Consider the following 21,477-nt stretch of genomic DNA (forward strand, 5'->3'; position numbering starts at 1 on the left):
GAATTCATACCCGGTGTAGTACACCATTATGGTATACCCCATACTATCATCACAGACAACATGACAAATTTTACAGCCAAAGAGGTAAAAGCCCAGTGCGCCAAAATGGGCATAAAGCTCGATTACGCATCAGTATACCACCCGCAATCAAACGGGTAGGTAGAACGAGCAAATGGCCTCATCCTCAAAGGCATCAAGCCGAGGCTGGTCCGCTCCCTCATGGAGGCAGATTGTAAGTGGGTAGAATAAATTGATTCCGTCCTGTGGGGACTACGCACAACGCCAAACCAATCCACTGGGTACACTCCATTCTTCATGGTATACGACGCTGAGGCCATCCCGCCTTGTGATATAATCCACGGAGCAGCCGAGCTCGATCGTCAGGATGCCTTGGAAGAGGAGCGCAACATGGCTCGGGCACGATCCATGATCTATCAGCAGCAGGTATGACGTTATCAAAGCAGGGAAGTCCGGGCGAAGTAATTCAACATAGGAGACCTGGTCATGAGGCTCCACCCGGAGAAGCAGAAACACAAACTCTCACCCAAACGGGACGGGCCGTTCGTCATTGACCAAGTCCCCATTGGAGGGGCTTACTGCATTCGGGACTCGGCGGACGAGCAATTGGAGCCTAACCCCTGGAACACCGCACTGCTCCGATGTTTCTACGGCTAAAAAAGCACCGCCCTCCCATGTATTTACCCCCCTTTTTTCTCGCATTTTAGCTTTACTCTCCGTTTTCTCCCGCCTCGGATACATCTTCACATGTATTTCCCTCGGGGCTATGATTAATATAGCATGTCCTTTCGAACATGCATCTTTCCATTAATCTACTCAATTGTCTTTAAAGCCAAAATATGCACTAATTTGACTTAAGATTTGGCCAAGCTGGGTTGCCTGGCTCCAGTGTTTGCCCCTTATGTTCTTGATTGTTCGACTAAGGGGGAAAGAGAGCACCGCTGTGATTGTTACTCCTGGGTCATCCGGACCAGTACCTCAGACGGGTAAAGCCGAAAGGTAGCATTCTTAATGAACATAATCGGTCGGCCATGACATAGAAGAAGAAGAAGAAGAATGGCTCAGGTCTCTAAAACCCTGACGATGGGCTTTACTTCCGAGGTCACCCGTCCTCGGACACACGTGTTTGCCATGACCACCTGAGGAAAGGAACTACTGGAAGAACTATTTTTCTGGGAAGATGTTTATTACACTAAGTAGTAATATAACATAACTTTCTGCTCCACTTTTGTCTTCCGCACCATGTAGCCGGATTGCCTTGTCACCTAAAACGTCTGGCCCAATCTTTCGGGCTAGAAGTAAGGGACACTCCTCGGCCAATGGAACAGAAGGTGAAAGCGATGGCGCGTTGATAAAGTTTGGACATGCAAACTGATTTATTAAATGACTAAAGTACTTGGATACATAGAGTCATCACACATTACATTTTATCCATCCCGTACATCAAAGAATCAAGCACAACCCTCCTGAGAGAAACAAGCGGTAGACATCATGTTATCACACACAAGGCTTGTCGACAATTCATTCCCGTCACGGCCCATGGAGCCCACCTCGGCAAGGTGCATTGTTTCTATGGCGGTGTAACGGGTCTTGATCATTGCCCATGCTTCCATCGTTCCCTCCCGACAAGCCGATATCTTCCAGGCTTGTATTTGGTGCCGGGCCCCCTTATGATGCTTGGCCAGGACGGACATTGAAGGAAATATGCCCTAGAGGCAATAATAAAGTTGTTATTTGTATTTACTTATATCATGATAAATGTTTATTATTCATGCTAGAATTGTATTAACCGGAAACTTGATACATGTGTGGATACATAGAAAGAACACTGTGTGCCTAGTAAGCCTCTACTAGACTGCTCATTAATCAAAGATGGTTAAGTTTCCTAACCAAAGACATGTATTGTCATTTGATGAACATGATCACATCATAAGGAGAATGATGTGATGGACAAGACCCATCCGTTAGCTTAGCATAATGATCGTTAAGTTTTATTACTATTGCTTTCTTCATGACTTATACATATTCCTTTGACTATGAGATTATGCAACTCCCGGATACCGGAGGAATACCTTATGTGCTATCAAACGTCACAATGTAACTGGGTGATTATAAAGATGCTCTATAGGTATCTCCGAAGGTGTTTGTTGGGTTGGCATAGATCGAGATTATGATTTGTCACTCCGAGTATCGGAGAGGTATCTCTGGGCCCTCTCGGTAATGCACATCATAATAAGCCTTGCAAGCAATATGACTAATGAGTTAGTTACAGGATGATGCATTACAGAACGAGTAAAGAGACTTGCCAGTAACGAGATTGAACTAGGTATGAAGATACCGACGATCAAATCTCGGGCAAGTAACATACCGATGACAAAGGGAATGACGTATGTTGTCATTGCGGTTTGACCGATAAAGATCTTCATAGAATATGTGGGAACCAATATGATCATCTAGGTTTCGCTGTTGGTTATTGACCGGAGATGTGTCTCGGTCATGTCTACATAGTTCTCGAACCCGTAGGGTCCACACGGTTAATGTTTGATGACGATATGTATTATGAGTTATGTGTTTTGGTGACCGAAGATTGTTCGGAGTCCCGGATGAGATCACAGACATGACGAGGAGTCTCGAAATGGTCGAGAGGTAAAGATTGATATATTGGACGATAGTATTCGGACACCGGAAGTGTTTCGGAATGTATCGGGTACATATCGGAGTACCGGGGGGGGGGGGGGTGTTACCGGACCCCCCGGGGAAAGATATGGGCCACATGGGTCATAGGAGGGAGGCAAGCTAGCCCACAAGGGTGGCGCGTCCCCCTCAAGGGAGGAGTCCGAATTGGACTAGGGGAGGGGGCGCGAGCCCCTTTCCTTCTCCTCCTCCCTCTCCTTCCCCCTTTCCCCTTCGGGTAAAAGGAAAGGGGGGCCGAATTGGACAAGGAGTCCAAGTGGGACTCCTCCCACTTGGCGCGCCCCTAGGCCGGCCTCCTCCGCTCTCCCTCCTTTATATATGGCGGGGGGGGGGCATCTCTAGGAAAACATCAATTGTTCTTAGCCACGTGCGGTGCGCCCTCCACCATTTACTCCTCCGGTCATATTGTCGTAGTGCTTAGGCGAAGCCCTGCGCGGATCACTTCGCCACCACTATCACCACGCCGTCGTGCTGATGAAACACTCCCTCGACACTTTGCTGGATCAAGAGTTCGAGGGACGTCATCGACCTGAACGTGTGCAGAACTCGGAGGTGCCGTACATTCAGTACTTGATCGATTGAATCGAGAAGACGTTTGACTACATCAACCGCGTTAAACTAACGCTTCCGCTTTTGGTCTACGTTGGTACGTGACACACTCTCCTCCTCTCATTGCTATGCATATCCTAGATAGATCTTGCGTGAGCATAGGAATTTTTTTTGAAATTGCATGCTATGTTCCCCAACAGTGGCATCCGAGCCAGGTCTATGCGTAGATGATATGCACGAGTAGAACACAAAGAGTTGTGGGCGATCACAGTCATACTGCTTACCACCAACGTCTTATTTTGATTCAGCGGTATTGTTGGATGAAGCGGCCCAGACCAACCTTACATGACCACGTTCATGAGACCGGTTCCACCGACAGACATGCAACTTGTTTTGCATAAAGGTGGCTCGCAGGTGTCTGTTTCTCCAACTTTAGTTGAATCAAATTTGACTGCGGCCGGTCCTTGTTGAAGGTTAAACCAGCAAACTTGATGAAACATCGGTGTGGTTTTGATGCGTAGGTAAGAACGATTCTTACTAGAAGCCCGTAGCAGCCACGTAAAACTTGCAACAACAAAGTAGAGGACGTCTAACTTGTTTTTGCAGGGCATGTGGTGATGTGATATGGTCAAGACATGATGTGTATACGTTGTTGTATGAGATGATTGAGGGAGTCCTGGATTATGGGGTCCTCGAGCGTCCGGGCTATGTGACATGGGCCAGACTGATGGGCCGTGAAGATACAAGATAGAAGGCCTTCCCCCATGTTCGGATGGGACTCTCCTTTGTGTGGATGGCAAGCTTGGCGTCCGGATGTGAAGTTTCCTTTCTCTGTAAACCGACTCTGTACAACCCCAGGCCTCTCCGGTGTTTATATAAACTGGTGGGTTTAGTCCGTAGAGGCGATCGTAATCATACATGCTAGACGTCTAGGGTTGAGCCATTACGATCTCGAGGTAGATCAACTCTTGTAACCCCTATACTCAAAGTCAATCAAGTAGGAAGTAGGGTATTACCTCTATTAAGAGGGCCCGAACCTGGGTAAACATCGTGTCCCCCGTCCCCTGTTACCTTCGATCCTCAGATGCACAGTTCGGGACCCCTACCTGAGATAGGCCCGTTTTCACACCGACATTGGTGATTTCATTGAGAGTTCCACTATGCCGTCGACAGAAGGTTCGATGGCTCGTTCAATCATCTATAACGCCCGTTTCCGGGGAAGTTTTCCTTCCCGGCCAGATTTTTGTGTTCGGGCGGCTTTGTTCTGCGTGCCAACTCAATTGGCCACCTCGAACAGATCGACAGCTACGCCCCTGGTCATCAGATCAGTTTCGGGAACTGAGGGAGTCCTGGACTAAGGGGTCCTCGGGCGTCCGGCCAGTTATCTGTTGGGCCGGACTGTGGGCTATGAAGACATGAAGACCGAAGACTATACCCGTGTCCGGATTGGATTCTACTTGGCGTGGAAGGCAAGCTAGGCGACCGATTATGAAGATTTCCTCTTATGTAACTGACTCCATGTAACCCTAGATCTCTCCGTGTCTATATAAACCGGAGGGCATAGTCCGGATAGGACAGATTCATTACCATATACTCATAGGCTAGACTTCTAGGGTTTAGCCATTACGATCTCATGGTAGATCAACTCTTGTAACACTCATATTCATCAAGATCAATCAAGCAGGAAGTAGGGTATTACCTCCATAGAGAGGGCCGAACCTGGGTAAACATTGTGTCCCCCGTCTCCTGTTACCATCGATCCTAGCTAGACGCACAGTTCGGGACCCCCTACCCGAGATCCACCGGTTTTGACATCGACATTGGTGCTTTCATTGAGAGTTCCACTATGCCGTCGCCGAGAGGGTCGATGGATTGCCTTGTTGTCAAGGATAATATCATCTCCGGAGGAGCCCTGGCCCCGGGCCAGACCCTCCGGCTGGGCGGCTTCGTCATGGCCGCCGGCTCGGCCCTTAAGCCGACGATGACCTCTCAAGTCATCGAAAATCGCCTCTGCGTTAATCCCGAATACTCCGCCCGCATGGATCCAATGGAGTTATCATCGTTGAACGAACTCCTGGATCGCATGGCCACCTTGGGGGTCGCTACAGACTACAATCGGGTCGGGCTTAAACCCGACGAGAGAGAAATTAAAACTCCACCGATCACCCATCAGATAGCGGTAGTCGAGGAGCGGAGAAACTCTTCTACTATATTGAGGACAAACTATGTTCAGATCGCCGATCTCGAAGAACCGGACACTCTCCGGCAAAAAAGCATGCCTCTTCCTCCGAACATAAGGTCGGACGACGAGCCTAAAAAATCAGCCGATATCCCGGAGCCCGAACTGTCCGGCCCGGTAGACCTCCAAACTCCGGATCCAAACTCAGGTCAGGGTTCGGATTCGATACCACCCACCCACCCGGACATAGATGCTCTCAGGAGCATCAAACAACAGTCTCAGGAAACGGTCCACAACTTCTGGGCCAGATTCCTCCTTGTTAAAAACAAGGTAAAAGACTGCTGCGACGAACACGCGATAGCAGCATTCTCCAACAACTGCGTGGATGAAGGTATCCTTAACGCCATCAATCACCATCGCATACCAAAGTTCGCTGACCTAGCAACTATCGTACAAAAGTACAACGCGATGGAAAGCGCCTGGAAAACTCGGGCAGCTTGCTGGGAACCATCCTGGCTCCCCCTACAGGCAAAATGGACGCGCCCCCATGGCACGCCCAGCAGAACAGTCAAAAAACATAAACCTATTACGTTGCACGACACCGTTCTGGAGGGATGGCTCAATGGCCCATGCAAAATACACACGACGCCGGATACCGTGGCAACCCACAGCCTTAGAGCATGTTGGATACTTCGGCACGTGGCCAAGAGCGGCGAGAACATCCTTATCAAGGACACCCCAGAACAACACCCTCCAGCAAACAATGACAATAGAGTATTGGCAGTCTTCGAGACATTCGCTTCAAACAACAAGCGTAAAAGGGCCCTGCGCGATCTCACCAAAGTTTGCCAGGTCACTGCAATTGACCCCTGGAACAACACGGCCATAACATTCAATGCCAGTGACGAACCTAAATACAGAACAGTCCGAGCGCCAGCTGCCCTAGTCCTAAGTCCCATCGTGGACGGCTTTCGACTTACAAAAGTCCTCATGGACGGCGGCAGTGGACTAAACCTCATTTACGAGGACACGCTCCACAAGATGGAAATAGACAGGAGCCGCATCGAGAAAAGCAACACAACCTTTCGAGGTATCATTCCCAGCCGGGAAGCTCGGTGTGCAGGAAAAATTACACTTGATGTGGTGTTCGGCACGCCGGAGAATTATCGGTCCGAAGAAATAACTTTCCAGGTGGCCTTTCAACAGTGGGTACCACGCCCTGTTAGGGCGAGAGGCCTTCATGCGCTTTCAAGCCATACCTCATTAGGGGTATATGAAGCTAAAAATGCCCAGGCCTAATGGAATAATCACCCTCGTCAGTGACCCGGACATAGCCCTCCGCGCCGAGAATAAAACCGCATCCTTGGCCCTCGAGGCATTGTCTGAGGCCCTTGCGGCTGAAGAATTAACCGCACTACGCTCCACCGTGGATAAGGACGATGTGATCCTGGACAAATGACCCAAATCCACTTCCTTCAAGCCAGCAGAAGAAATAGTCAAATTTCCGGTCCATCCAACAGACCCGAAGAAGACAGCGTCTATCGGAGCGCAACTCAGCCCTGCAGTCGACGCCGCACTACGAGACTTCCTGCGCGAAAACTGGGATATATTCGCCTGGCACCCTTCCGATATGCCAGGAATCCCGCGCGAGTTGGCCGAACATAGCCTCAACATACTAAAGGGATATAAGCCGGTCAAGCAAACTCTGCGGCGCTTTTCCGAACCCAAACGACAAGCTATGGGGGAGGAGCTAGCCAAACTCATGGAGGCCAGATTCATCAAAGACATCAAACATCCAGACTGGTTGGCAAACTTGGTAATGGTACCAAAGAAGGATAAATCCTGGCACCTATGCGTCGATTTCAAAGACCTTAACAAGGCTTGCCCTAAGGATCCCTTCCCTCTTCCCCGTATTGACCAAGTCATTGACGCTACCGCAGGACACGACTCACTGTGCTTCCTTGATGCATATTCCGGATACCATCAAATCAAAATGAAGGAGTCCGATCAAGCCGCAACAGCATTCATTACACCATACGGGCCGTTTTGCTTCAACACCATGCCTTTCGGGCTCAAGAACGCCGGCACCACCTACCAGCGCATGATCCAAACATGCCTCGAGAAACAGATCGGCAAAACAGTGGAGGCCTATGTGGACGACGTCGTCATCAAAACTAGACACGTCGAAACATTGATAGACGACTTGCGTCTCACATTCGACAACCTCCGCACATACGACATCAAGCTTAACCCGGAAAAGTGCGTCTTCGGTGTCCCCGCCGGTAAACTGTTGGGCTTCATCATTTCCAATAGAGGGATTGAGGCAAATCCAGCCAAATCCGAGCTCTGTCACAACTGGCTACACCAACCGAACTCAAGCAGGTCCAAAAACTCACTGGGACATGGTCGGACCCTTAAAGGGGGAAGTCATAAGAAAAAATATCTGCTGGTCATGGTGGACAAATTCACCAAGTGCATAGAGGCTAGACCAGTTAAAACGGCCGAGTCCGGACCGGTGATTGCATTTATATCCGATGTGGTACACCGTTACCGTGTACCGCACATCATCATCACCGATAACGGTTCGAATTTCACAGCTGACGAGGTGAAAACCTGGTGTGCCAATCTGGGCATTAAGCTCGATTACGCCTCTGTCTACCACCCGCAAACAAACGGTCAAGTCGAGCGAGCTAATGGTCTTATTATGAGCGGCATCAAACCCAGACTAGTGCGGTCTCTGAAAGAATCAGACAAACACTGGGTTGAGGAGCTCGACTCCGTACTCTGGGGGCTGCGGACCATGCCCAACCATACTACTGGATACACACCTTTCTTCATGGTGTACGGTGTAGAGGCTGTATTGCCCTGCGATATTATACATGACTCACCTCGAGTGCGTATGTACGAAGAGAAAGAGGCCGAGTTGGATCGGCAGGACAGCCTAGACGCCCTGGAGGAAGAGCGCGACGTCGCCAAAGCCCGTTCAACATTTTATCAACAGCAGGCTCGAAGATATCAAAGAAGAGAAGTACGGGCCAAGACTTACAACGTCGGCGAACTCGTTCTACACTTGCCGGAGAAGAAAAAGGACAAACTCAAGCCCAAATGGGAGGGTCCCTTCATAATTGACGAAGTTCTTACCGGAGGAGCGTACCGTCTTCGTGACGCATCATACAATCGCCTAGAGCCGAATCCCTGGAATGCAGCCAGACTCCGAAGGTTTTATGCCTAGCGTCGAACACTTTGTTAGTCTCCTTCTCCCTAACAGTTTCCATAACTCTTTCCCCCTTTTACACAATTTTTTCGCTTTAAAGCTCTCATTCGGATTGACCGAATACTGCTGGCGTACACACTTTTACAAATGTACACTCATTGTACCTGGGGGCTTCTTTTAACAGAAGCTTGTTAATATTACTTGCCGAGCATTAAGCTCATCACACATACGCGTTCTCTTTTCCGTATGTCTTTTCTTCACCATTATATGCATCGATATGACTTAAGCTTTGGCCAAGCTGGGTTGCCTGGCTCCTGTGCTTACCCCTATGTTCCCGATTGTTCGGCTAGGTGGTAAAGGGAGCACCTCTGCGATTGTTACTGCCGGGTCATCCGGATGTGTACTTCAGACTGGGTGAAGCCGAAAGCTGGCGTTCTTAAGGGAATATTCGGTCGGTGGATGAAAAATACTTTTTTGCACTCACTCTATTGTGAACCCCCAGAAGCTATACACACTGTGATTTTCACATCACAATTCTGACATGTCTACTAATGCATGCATACCCAGGGAAAGGAACCCTTAACGGAACTATTCTCCCTGGAAGATGTTTCTTACAATCTCACTGTAATATAATATAACTAGCCGGATACAACTTGTCTGTTCAAGCAACTATGACCCATACGCTTAGTTTTCCACACATACCCCAGCCTATTCGGCCGCGACGGTATTCGGAAACACTCCGCACCTTTGGGTCCTGAGGTTGAAGCGAAAAGGTCTGCCATGACAAATGATATACAATTCAGCTAGAATTCCATACGGTGAGGCAAGTACATAGTCACTTGGACTCAAACACTTCCTCCTCTATGTCGTCCAACAGGCGATCTAACTTACAATCCTGTTGGGAATATTTGGCGGCCACCCCTACTTGGTCATATACCAAACTAACGGTAATTTCTTCCCCATTCGGCCCTACCGGACCGACCCACGCCATGTGATTAGGATCAAGCTTGGTATACCGAGTCTTCACCATGGCCCAAGCCTCTCGCACACCCTCTCGACAGGCCGATATCTTCCATAGTCGGATATGCCGCCGCGCTCCTTTGAGCCGCTCTACAAGCTCCTCCATACTTCCTGGAGGGGAGGCGGATGGCCATAGAGCCTTGGCAACACTCCGCATCTCCAGCCGCGCTTGTTCGTGCACTTGCGACAGCTTTTGCAGCAGATCACTCGATGATCCGGACACCTCCTCTTCAGGACGACCCGTTAATATACCTGCAATCATACCTATATCAGTTTCTCCTATCGCCGAACTACTTTCAAAATAGTTCAGATACATACTGAATATGCCGCCCCACAGCTGCTTGTTCTCCTTCACGGAATCGGCTAGCTGGGCCCGCACATCTTTCAGCTCTTCGCCTAGCTGGGTCTTGCAATCCTAGAGCTGGTTTTTCTCAATAATGGCCTGCTTCAGTACACGATCGCCTGTAGCTTGTAGCCTTTTGGCTTCTTGCTCATTTGCTTGCGCGACTTCCAACGCCTCTTTGAGTCCCCCTGACCATTATGTCACGGTATGGGCAAGACTGTTAATATTGAGGGCATATAAGTATATTTTCTCGTTGGAAGGGAATATTACCAGGTGACGCCTTCTTGGACTTTTCCAGTTCGGCGGTAGCAGCATTTAGCTGCGTCCGACATTGTTCCAGCTCTTGGGATAGCAGGTTGTTCTTCTCTGTAAGAACCTGGTTATACAACGGTACTTAAGTCAGTTGTACCAACTGCTTTCAGTCCCGGGGGCTACTGGCATATGGTTATCCTATTCGGACAAAGAAAACTTACCCGCACATCTGTTAAATACTGCTTCGTGGCTCTACTAAGCCCATTTCGAGCAGTACGGATGTACGCATCAGCCGAGCTGAAGGCATTAAATGCCTCTTACGAGAACTCAAGGTCTCGTAAAACAGCCCTGCGCTAATGATTCATGGCGCTCTCCACTTCCGAGTTGGTAACGGACATATTCTCCGAACCCTCGGCCGAAGGACAGTCCGGCACTGTTCCTATGTCGGCTCCCGCCTTTCCAACAGGGTCTAAATCCCGGGCGCTGGGAGTACGGCTGGCCGGACCCTCATATTTAGTCCGGTGAACATTTTTCCTGGTGTCAAACAAGTGTACAAGTTACAGTTGGATGTGACTGCTAAAGTATACCTTTGTATCCCTACCTCTTTGACGAGGGACAGGTCGTGACTTCACCGACCTTCCTTTTAGAAGCCTTTCTCGGCGCCGGAGCCACTCTCCTTGGAGCCGCCCCTGGAGTAGCGTGACATGCCGAACGCCTCCCCTGTGGAGCACGAGACAGTGCGATGGGTGAGGCAGTGCGAAGAAGCTCTTTCGAGAGAGATTTTTTCTCGACGACTTACGTGGGAAGCAGGAACAAGACTAGGATAATCGGCGATAATGGCCACTTCCGTGCCATCGTAGCTTGCCTGGTAAAACACCCCTTCCGCGAGTACCACGAATATGTCCGGATCTTCTTCGGACCCGGGATCCAGCTCCCGATTGTGGTCCTCAGGCTGTGGGGCGGGGCTGTAAAACCCCTCGGTGATTCTTCGCCAATGCTGTTATAAGCAGATTAGAAATTTATCAAAGGTAATCCGGGACGCGGAATGAGTAAAGCAGAAGGATGGGGACTTACCCAACTGGGAGGATTATACATAGAATATCCATCTCTACGATTGATGCGAAGAAATTCCTCTTCCTCCCCTTTGAACAGCTCGGCCAGTATTTTGGCTAGAGCGGCGGGGGTACCCGGACCTTTTCGGCCGCAGCGGGAGGCGTCGTCCTCCCCGTTGTAGTGCCACATTGGGAGCCCTCTATATTGAAGCGGCTGAACCCCTCGCATTATGGAGGACGCCATTACCTCGAACATTGTTAATCCGGACTGGGCGAGCGTCTTTATATCGCCCAAGAGTTGACGAACCTCCGCACCGTCCTCCTCCTCAAGGCTCCGGGGGCGCCAACTGTGGCGTTTCTTTAGTGGAACGCTTGCAAACTCAGGGAGACCCTTTTGAACTGGGTCGGGAAGCGCAACATCCTCGATGTAGAACCATTCGGAAGGCCATTCTTCAGATGCCTTCCTTGGTGTGCCGGACGGGTATCCGGTATCGGCGATGTGCCACACCTCGGCTCCGCCCACTTCAAATATTGACCCCTCATGGTTACGCGGGACAAGACAGAACAATTTTCTCCATAGTTCAAAATGGGATTCAACACCCAGAAATAGCTCGCATAAAGCAACATAGCCTGCGATGTGCAGGATAGAGGCGGGGGTGAACTTATGTAGCCGAAGGCCATAATATTCCAGAAGCCCTCGGAGGAATGGATGGACTGGAAATCTGACGCCTCTTATCAGATAGGGGACGAAGCACACTCGCTCCCCCCCGGACGGACTAGGGAAGTCCTCCGCCTGAGTCACACCACTGAAGGAAGCCAGCCCTGCTCGAACAGGGACCAGATCCGCGGGAGGAAGAAATCCCTGCGTTTGCAGATTTGCTAACTGACTATGAGACACAGAGCACTTCTCCCACTCGCTTTTCTTTGAGCTGGAGCGGGAGGAGGAGCCGGGGATGCTGGCTATGCTGGAATGGTTTTCTCCTAGCAGTCTTCGGGGATCTTCTCGGTGTGGTGTCGCATGGATCTGAGATCCAATATCTTTAATAGGCGCACTCCCTTGCGTGGATGGGGTGTTATTTGCAAAAATACCCCGACTTTCCGCATTCGCTCGACACGTGGAAGGCGAAGTTATTAGCACGCAGAAGCCGAGGGGAACAATATTGAGTCAACAGCCGAATACATTACTTGGAGAAGGAAACCCGCCTTGCAATGCCGAAGACAATCCGAAACGCCGAACACCTCGTCATTGAAGCCTGGTTCGGGGGCTACTGAGGGAGTCCTGGACTAAGGGGTCCTCGGGCATCTGGCCAGTTATCTCTTGGGCCGGACTGATGGGCTATGAAGACATGAAGACCGAAGACTATACCCGTGTCTGGATTGGATTCTACTTGGTGTGGAAGGCAAGCTAGGCGACCGATTATGAAGATTTCCTCCTATGTAACTGACTCCATGTAACCCTAGATGTCTCCGGTGTCTATATAAACCGGAGGGCATAGTCCGGATAGGACAGATTCATTACCATATACTCATAGGCTAGACTTCTAGGGTTTAGCCATTACGATCTCATGGTAGATCAACTCTTGTAACACTCATATTCATCAAGATCAATCAAGCAGGAAGTAGGGTATTACCTCCATAGAGAGGGCCCGAACCTGGGTAAACATTGTGTCCCCTGTCTCCTGTTACCATCGATCCTAGACGCACAGTTCGGGACCCCCTACCCGAGATCCGCCGATTTTGACACCGACAGGAACCTAAACTATGTTGCCGATATCCGAGGAGACTTGATCTTCGAAGGGTTCCCGGCCCCGACCACCGCTCTAGCCTTAGATCCGAAGCGAACCACCAGGTCCGAAGATGTGAGTTTGAAGCCCGCCAGACTCTCCGCTGCAAACCGCACTAACGAGGATCCGAAGGCGATTGTGTCCGTGGAAAACTCGGAATCAGACCTGGTTCCCCCTATCATTGAAAGGACGGACTCGCCCCCGGACTCTAGATCCGAACTCTCTAAGTCTCAACAAGCAAGCATGGCCAGGTGGCCTTCGCCCCGGCCAGCCCGGCGTACTCTTGTTTCCCTGTCCAAACCTCGCCTTTAAACGAGGCTCTGGACTTAATGCGATCCCTCGCCATCATAGAGGAATCACCTCCGAATTACGCCCAGCCCGGACTAGGGGCTGGAAGCAGGGAATCTTACTTCCCACCCACCACCCACTTCATAGCCACTGTCGAAGATTTAACCGACATGCTGGACTACGCCTCCGAAGACATCGACGACATGGATGATGATGCCGGAGACGAACAAGGCCAAGACCCGCCGATTACCGGATGTTGGACGGCCACCTCCACATATGACGTGTATATGGTGGACACACCCAAAGAGGATGACGACGACGGCAGGATGGATCCGGTTGAGGACAAGCCTGCTAAGGCACCTCCAAAGCGTCGATGTCAGCGGCGCCGCTCAAAATCGCGTCGCGAAAAAGACAGCAATACCGGCACCGGAGACAATAATACTCCGGAGAATGCCGAAGACCCCGTCGAGCAAACATCCTAACAGGATGATTGGGAGGAAGGGCAATTTAACCCTGACGATCCGGTCGGGAACGAGGACTCAGAAGATAGTAACTATCTAACGATCTCCGAGGATGATGTGAGCCTCGGCGACAAAGGCTTCATCGTGCTAGAGGAACCACTCGAGTAGGAGCGCTTTAAGCACCAGCTAATCGCTACTGCGAGAAGCCTAAAAAAGAAGCAGCAACAGCTCCAAGCCGAACAAGATACACTCAAAGACAGATGGACTCAGGTCCTAGCTGCCGAAGAGTATGGCCTTCACCGCTGAGCAAAGAGTTATCCGAAGCGTCGGCTACTACCACAATTTAACGATAAGGCCCTCGAGCCCATACTGTCAAGACAGGACCGTGCTGATGAACCAGACTGGCCACCACGCGGGCGAGATAAAGCGGCTACCTACACCGAACACCAACCCGCACCACCTCGCCGTAGAGGCAGAGAGACAGCGGCTCTAGGATACACCTACGACAGGACCTGGACAATAGAGCAGGCCAAGCCAGATCAATCTATGGATCAAGGGGGCGTGCCCCAACGCGAGAAGACGGCCATTAGGCCTGGCGCGACATGCACAACCTCACCCGGGCCAAAAACCACATACGGACTTCATCCGAACTGTGTCGTGACGTCGCCCGATACAGAGGCTCCGCACACCTCTTATGCTTCAGCGATGAGGTAATGGAGCACCAGTTCCTAGAAGGGTTTAAACCCGTGAACATTGAATCATATGATGGAAAAACAGATCCCGCAGTATGGATCGAAGATTTTCTTCTCCACATCCACATGGCTCGCGGTGACGATCTCCATGCCATCAAGTACCTCCCCCTAAAACTCAAGGGACCAGCACGACACTGGCTAAGCAGCCTCCCAGAAAACTCTATTGGTAGCTGGGAAGATTTGGAGGATGCCTTTAGAGACAACTTCCAAGGTACCTATGTTCGGCCTCTAGACGCCGATGACCTTAGTCACATAATCCAGCAACCCGGAGAGTCAACCCGGAAACTCCGGACCAAGTTCTTAATTAAAAAGAACCAAATTGTCGATTGTCCGGACGCCGAAGCCCTCGCGGGCTTTAAACACAGCGTCCGTGATGAGTGGCTTGCCGGACACCTCGGCCAAGAAAAACCGAAGTCCATGGCAGCCCTCACCGCACTTATGACCTGCTTTTGTGCGGGAGAAGATAGCTGCCAGCTCGTAGAAGCAACAACACCAGCGACCCTGGCACCTCCGAAGCCAGAGATGGCAACGACAGGCCACGATGCAACAAACACAAGCGTCGAAGCAACAATGAAGATACCAAAGACACGGCGGTCAACGCTGGATTCAGTGTCTCTAAACCTGGTCAGTGGAAGAAGCCATTCAAAGGAAACAAAGATGGTCCATCCAGTCTGGACCGAATACTAGATCAGCCTTGCCAGATCCACGGCACCCCGGACAAGCCTGCCAATCGTACCAACACAAATTGTTGGGTCTTTAAACAGGCTAGTAAAATAAACACCGAACATAAGGGGAAGGGGCCACCTAGCGAGGATGATGACGAGCCTCGCCCAACAAACACAGGGGGGCAAAAGAAATTTCCCCCGAGGTAAAAACAATGAATATGATCTACGTGTCTCATATCCCCAAGCGGGAGCGCAAGCGCGCACTAAGGGACGTTTACGCCATAGAGCCAGTCGCCCCAAAATTCAACCCATGGTCGGCTTGACCGATCACCTTTGATCGCAGAGACCATCCGACCAGTATCCGTCATGGAGGTTCGATAGCATTGGTCCTCGACCCAATCATCGACGGATTCCACCTCAGACGAGTCCTCATGGACAGCGGCAGCAGTCTTAACTTGCTTTATCAGGACACTGTCACTAAAATTGGTATTGATCCGTCAAGGATCAAACCCACCAAAACCACCTTCAAAGAAGTGATAGCCGGTGTAGAGGCCTGCCGCACAGGGTGCATAACGCTGGAGGTAGTCTTCGGCTCACCGGATAATTTCCGAAGCGAAGACTTGATCTTCGACATCGTCCCTTTCTGCAGTGGCTATCACGCACTTCTCGGACGAACCGCGTTCGCCCGCTTCAATGTGGTCCCGCACTATGCTTACCTAAAGCTCAAGATGCCTGGATCACGCGGCGTTATAACAATCAATGGAAACATGGAGCGCTCCCTCTGTACTGAGGAGCATACTGCGGCCCTCGCATCTGTGAAGAAAAGGGTCGCCTTATCAAGCCAAATACTACATCGGCAGTCAAGCCCCCAGACACTGTCAAACGAGTCTGGTCTACCCTGCAGAATGACAGTCCGGCTCGTCCAGAGCTAGATTAACTATTCGGCCTCCATCCAAACCCTCACCTGGTTGCGGCATACGTACCGCGCGTACATAACTACGCACTAAAGATACCATGGGCAAGGACGGAGGCGCACTCAAAGCAAAGTCCACAATATGGCTCGACCCTATTTGGACCTGCCTATCCTTCCCTTTTTCTTCAGATTTTTATTTTTCAAGTTCTCCACAACCCAAATCACTTTTCGAAGGTACCAAGGACCCTTTTCCAGCCCCCTTATATATACTCGATCATTGATCCTCTCAAAGGATCATACACCAAGGCGAAAAGTGGCGCAGACGTGCGGCAGAGTGTCCAAAGGATCTTCAAGACCACCTTTTCCTTTTTTAGGACCTATATACATCTTTCCCTTGTTCTCAAATTCTTGGCATGTAAAATAGCCTTGATAATTATGGCATTCTCTTTAAGAGTATGTTTGATGTATCAATCAGAATATAGAGGAAACAGTCTTGTCGGACCTTATTCGGTATTGGCCTACCCCGTAATCTGTATTCCGTCTTCACGACTGATTGACATATACACATTGACATCTATTGGCAGGGGCTTTGTTCGGCCACAAATATTCAAAAACAAAAAGTCCGAACACTTTCACAGTGCACTTCGGCATCCTGAATACCGCATTATATGCATCGGCTCCGAATCATGTCTTTGGTCAATAGCTGGGTTGCCCGGCTCCTGTGGTTACCACCTTATGTTCCGCTTGTTCGACTAAGGTAGTAAAGGGAGAAGTACTGCAATTGTGTTCCCGGCTCATCCGGTCAAATACATCAGTAGAGAAAGCCGAAAACTGACTGTCATGATATGGCGAGAGCTGGTCAGTGGTTCGGTGACTTACTAAAATCTTTCACGATTTTTTCCGTATTATACGAAGAACTAGCCTCCACCCGGTCAGGCGTGTAAAGCACCCAAGTTTGAATAGCTGAACAACACTAGGGGCTACACCTATAATCCCGTTTCAAACTCATATGGCTAAGTGAGAGTGGTAAAGCCGCATAGTCTGATTGCCTAGTTCGCCGCACGATCACCTCCTTTATAGACCAAGATGTTGGAACAAGTGTGGTCATGTGCTACTCCGAACACCCCCGTAGTATCTACGTGGGGGCTGAAGATGACGATTGGCAAACTTTCAGATACAAAAAACGGCCACACAGGAGGAAAATAGTTCAAGATAAACACAAAATTACGTTATACAAGGGCCTTGTTTCATAAACACAAAGTCTGGTCATCCCGGATACATTCATTCAAATATCATATCCTTCGAGCATTGACCCTCTATCAAAGGGCACTAACGGTGGCAAAAGTAACAGTAGCAGTTTTTGTAGTAACTGTAACAGTGGCAACGAAAAAGTAACTAAGCAAAGATCAATATATGAAAAGCTCGTAGGCAATGGATCAATGATGGATAATTATGTCGGATGCGATTCCTCATGCAACACTTATAACATAGGGTGACATAGAACTAGCTCCAGTTCATCAATGTAATGTAGGCATGTATTCCAAATATAGTCATACCTGCTTCTGGAAAAGAACTTGCATGACATCTTTTGTCCTACCCTCCCGTGGCAGCGGGGTCCTATTGGAAACTATGGGATATTAAGGCCTCCTTTTAATAGAGTACCAGACCAAAGCATTAACACTTAGTGAATACATGAACTCCTCAAACTATGGTCATCACCGGGAGTGGTCCCGATTATTGTCACTTCGGGGTTGCCGAATCATAACACATAGTAGGTGACTAATGACTTGCAAAATAGGATCAAGAACTCACATATATTCATGAAAATGTAATAGGTTTAGATCTGAAATCATGGCACTCGGGCCCTCGTGACAAGCATTAAGCATAGCAACATCAATCTCAGAACATAATGGATACTAGGGATCAAACCATAACAAAACTAACTCAATTACATGATAAATCTCATCCAACCCATCACCGTCCAGCAAGCCTATGATGGATTTACTCACGCACGGCGGTGAGTATCATGAAATTGGTGATAGAGGATGGTTGATGATGACGACGGCGACGGATTCCCCTCTCCGGAGCCCCGAACGGACTCCAGATCAGCCCTCCCGAGAAAGATTAGGGCTTGGCGGCGGCTCCGTATCATAAAACGCGATGAATCCTTCTCTCTGATTTTTTTCTCCTCGAACGTGAATATATGGAGTTGGAGTTGAGGTTGGTGGAGTCTCAGGGGGCCCACGAGGCAGGGGGCGCGCCCTGCACCCTCGTGGACAGGGTGTGGGCCCCCTGATGCTGATTCTTTTGCCAGTATTTTTTATTATTTCCAAAACATGTCTCCGTGGATTTTCAGGTCATTCCGAGAACTCGATTACATAGTTCAGTATGCAGATGACACTCTGGTTCTCCTTCAAGCAGATGCAAAGCAACTTCACTGCCTCAAAGCCCTTCTTAATACTTTTGCAGATGCTACTGGCCTCAAAGTAAATTACGATAAATTAAGCCTCATCCCAATCAATTTGTCAGCAGAGAAAGTTGAGATTTTGATAAACACTTTTCAATGTAAAAATGAAACATTCCCCATACAATACTTGGGAGCACCTTTGGGTCTTCATAAACCTACTGTTGAGCAATTCTCCCCTCTAGTCACAAGGCTGCAGAAGAAATTTGTGGGTTTGTCTTCCTTCATGACCATGGCTGGGAGATTGCTGCTGGTGAAATATGTTCTAAATTCTCTATTGATTTATCTCATGGGATATCTTGATGTGCCCGTCACCATCAAAACTCAAGCCATCAAATTTTTGAGGCATTGCCTTTGGAGAGGCCCAGACCTGGAGGATCACAGGCCTGCCATGGTGGCCTGGAGCACTGTCTACAGACCAAAAGATAAAGGAGGTTTGGGTGTGATGGATATCTTTGTCCAAAACAAAGCTCTGTTACTTAAGAATCTGCACAAGTTTTATAATAGACAGAACATTCCATGGGTTAACTTGATTTGGGAATCCTATTACAGCAATGGTTTGCTGCCTGGCAGTAGTAGGATTGGATCTTTTTGGTGGAAGGCAAACCTTAAGCTCATTGACAACTTCAAATCTTTGGCCAGATGTAACATAGGAGATGGAAAAAGTGCTCTATTTTGGTCTGATTTACGGCACACTACCTGTCTGCAAGACATTTTCCCTCACCACTTCTCTTTTGTGCAGAACAGGAATACTACTGTACACACCATCATACACACTAAATTTCTGGAGGATTTGTTCCATTTACTCTTGAATGTGCATGATTTCCAAGAAGTTGAAGCTATGGAAGACATTTGTATGGCCTTAAGAGTTTCTGAATCTCTAGAATGCACTGATACCTGGAGTTACATTTGGGGAAATGATCAATTCTCAGTTGCTAAGGCCTATAAAATGATGATGGGAGTCAAAATAGTGCCCCAACAGTTCAATTGGATTTGGAATAGCTCTTGTCAGCCACAGCACAAGGTGTCTTTTTGGAGGCTCCTTCATGACAGGCTCAATACTAGGAATCTTCTACGAAGAAAAACTTTTCATCTGGATAACTATAACTGTGCTGTAAATAATTGTCCACAGGAGGAAACACTTCAACATCTCTTCTGGACCTGCCCCTTTGCAGCCCAGTGTTGGGACCTGATTTGTCCCTCAAGATAGGCCAATGTTTCAGTGTTTGAAGCTTTTGCTGACCTTAGACAGAAACTTCATGTGCCTTTCTTCATGGAAATCATCATCCTAGCTTCTTGGGCTATTTGGATTTAAAGGAATAATCTCATCTTTCAAGCCATTCAGCCTAGTATTCAGAGGTGGAAAGTCATCTTCTTGGAGGAGCTCAACTTGCTCAGATTTAGAATAAAAAAGAGCTATGCTAGGGCTTTTTGTTCTTGGCTTGATACCCTTGTCTTGTAATTATAGGTAGTTTTTTGTTTTATTTTCTTTTCTTTTGGCTTACCTCAAGCCTTTGTACTGCTGGACCTTTGTTCTTCTGAAATAATATAAAAATTGCAGTGGGGTTTTGCCCTACTGTGTATAGTAAAAAAAATCTACTGAAAACAGCGTCAGTCCGGGTTAGTTCCATTCAAATCATGCATGTTAGAGTCCAAAACAAGGGCAAAAGTGTTTGGAAAAGTAGATACATTGGAGACGTATCAACTCTCCCAAGCTTAAAACTTTGCTTGTCCTCAAGCAATTCAATTGACAAACTGAAAGTGATAAAGAAAAACTTTTACAAACTCTGTTTGATCTTGTTGTTACAAATATGTAAAGCCAACATTCAAGTTTTCAGCAGAGAATATGAACTAGCCATACTCACAATAACATTTAGGCCTCATGTTTACTCATATCAATGGCATAATCAACTAGCGAGCAATAATAATAAACCTCGGATGACAACACTTTCTCAAAACAATCATAATATGATATAACATGATGGTATCTAGCTAGCCCTTTCTGAGACAGCAAAACATAAATGCAGAGCACCCCAGAAGATCAAGGACTGACTAGACATTGTAATTCATGGTAAAAGAGATCCAGTCACAGTCATACTCAATGTAAATTAATAGTAATGCATGCAAATGACAGCGGTGCTCTCCAACTGGTGCTTTTTAATAAGAGGATGATGACTCAACATAAAAGTAAATAGATAGGCCCTTCACAGAGGGAAGCAGGGATTTGTAGAGGTGCCAGAGCTCGAGTTTTGAAATAGAGATAAATAATATTTTGAGTGGCATACTTTCATTGTCAACATAACAACCAAGAGATCTCGATATCTTCCATGCTACACACATTATAGGCGGTTCCCAAACAGAATGGTAAAGTTTATACTCCCCCACCACCAACAAACATCAATCCATGGCTTGTCCGAAACAACGGGTGCCTCCAACTAACAACAATCCTGGGGGAGTTTTGTTTGCAATTATTTTGATTTGAGCATGGGACTGGGCATCCCGGTTACCGGCCATTTTCTCGTGAATGATGATCGGAGTACACTCATTGTGAGAATAACCCACCTAGCATGGAAGATATAGACAACCCTAGTTGATACATGAGCTATTCGAGCATACAAAGCAGAATTTCATTTGAAGGTTTAGAGTTTGGCACATACAAATTTACTTGGAACGACAGGTAAATACGCATATAGGAAGGTATGGTGGACTCATATGGAATAACTTTGGGGTTTATGGAAGTGGATGCACAAGTAGTATTCCCGCTTAGTACAAGTGAAGGCTAGAAAGAGACTGGGAAGTGACAACTAGAGAGCGACAACAGTCGTGAAC

This window comes from Aegilops tauschii, chromosome 6, assembly GCF_002575655.3.
Source record: "Aegilops tauschii subsp. strangulata cultivar AL8/78 chromosome 6, Aet v6.0, whole genome shotgun sequence".
In the NCBI taxonomy this organism is placed as follows: domain Eukaryota; kingdom Viridiplantae; phylum Streptophyta; class Magnoliopsida; order Poales; family Poaceae; genus Aegilops; species Aegilops tauschii.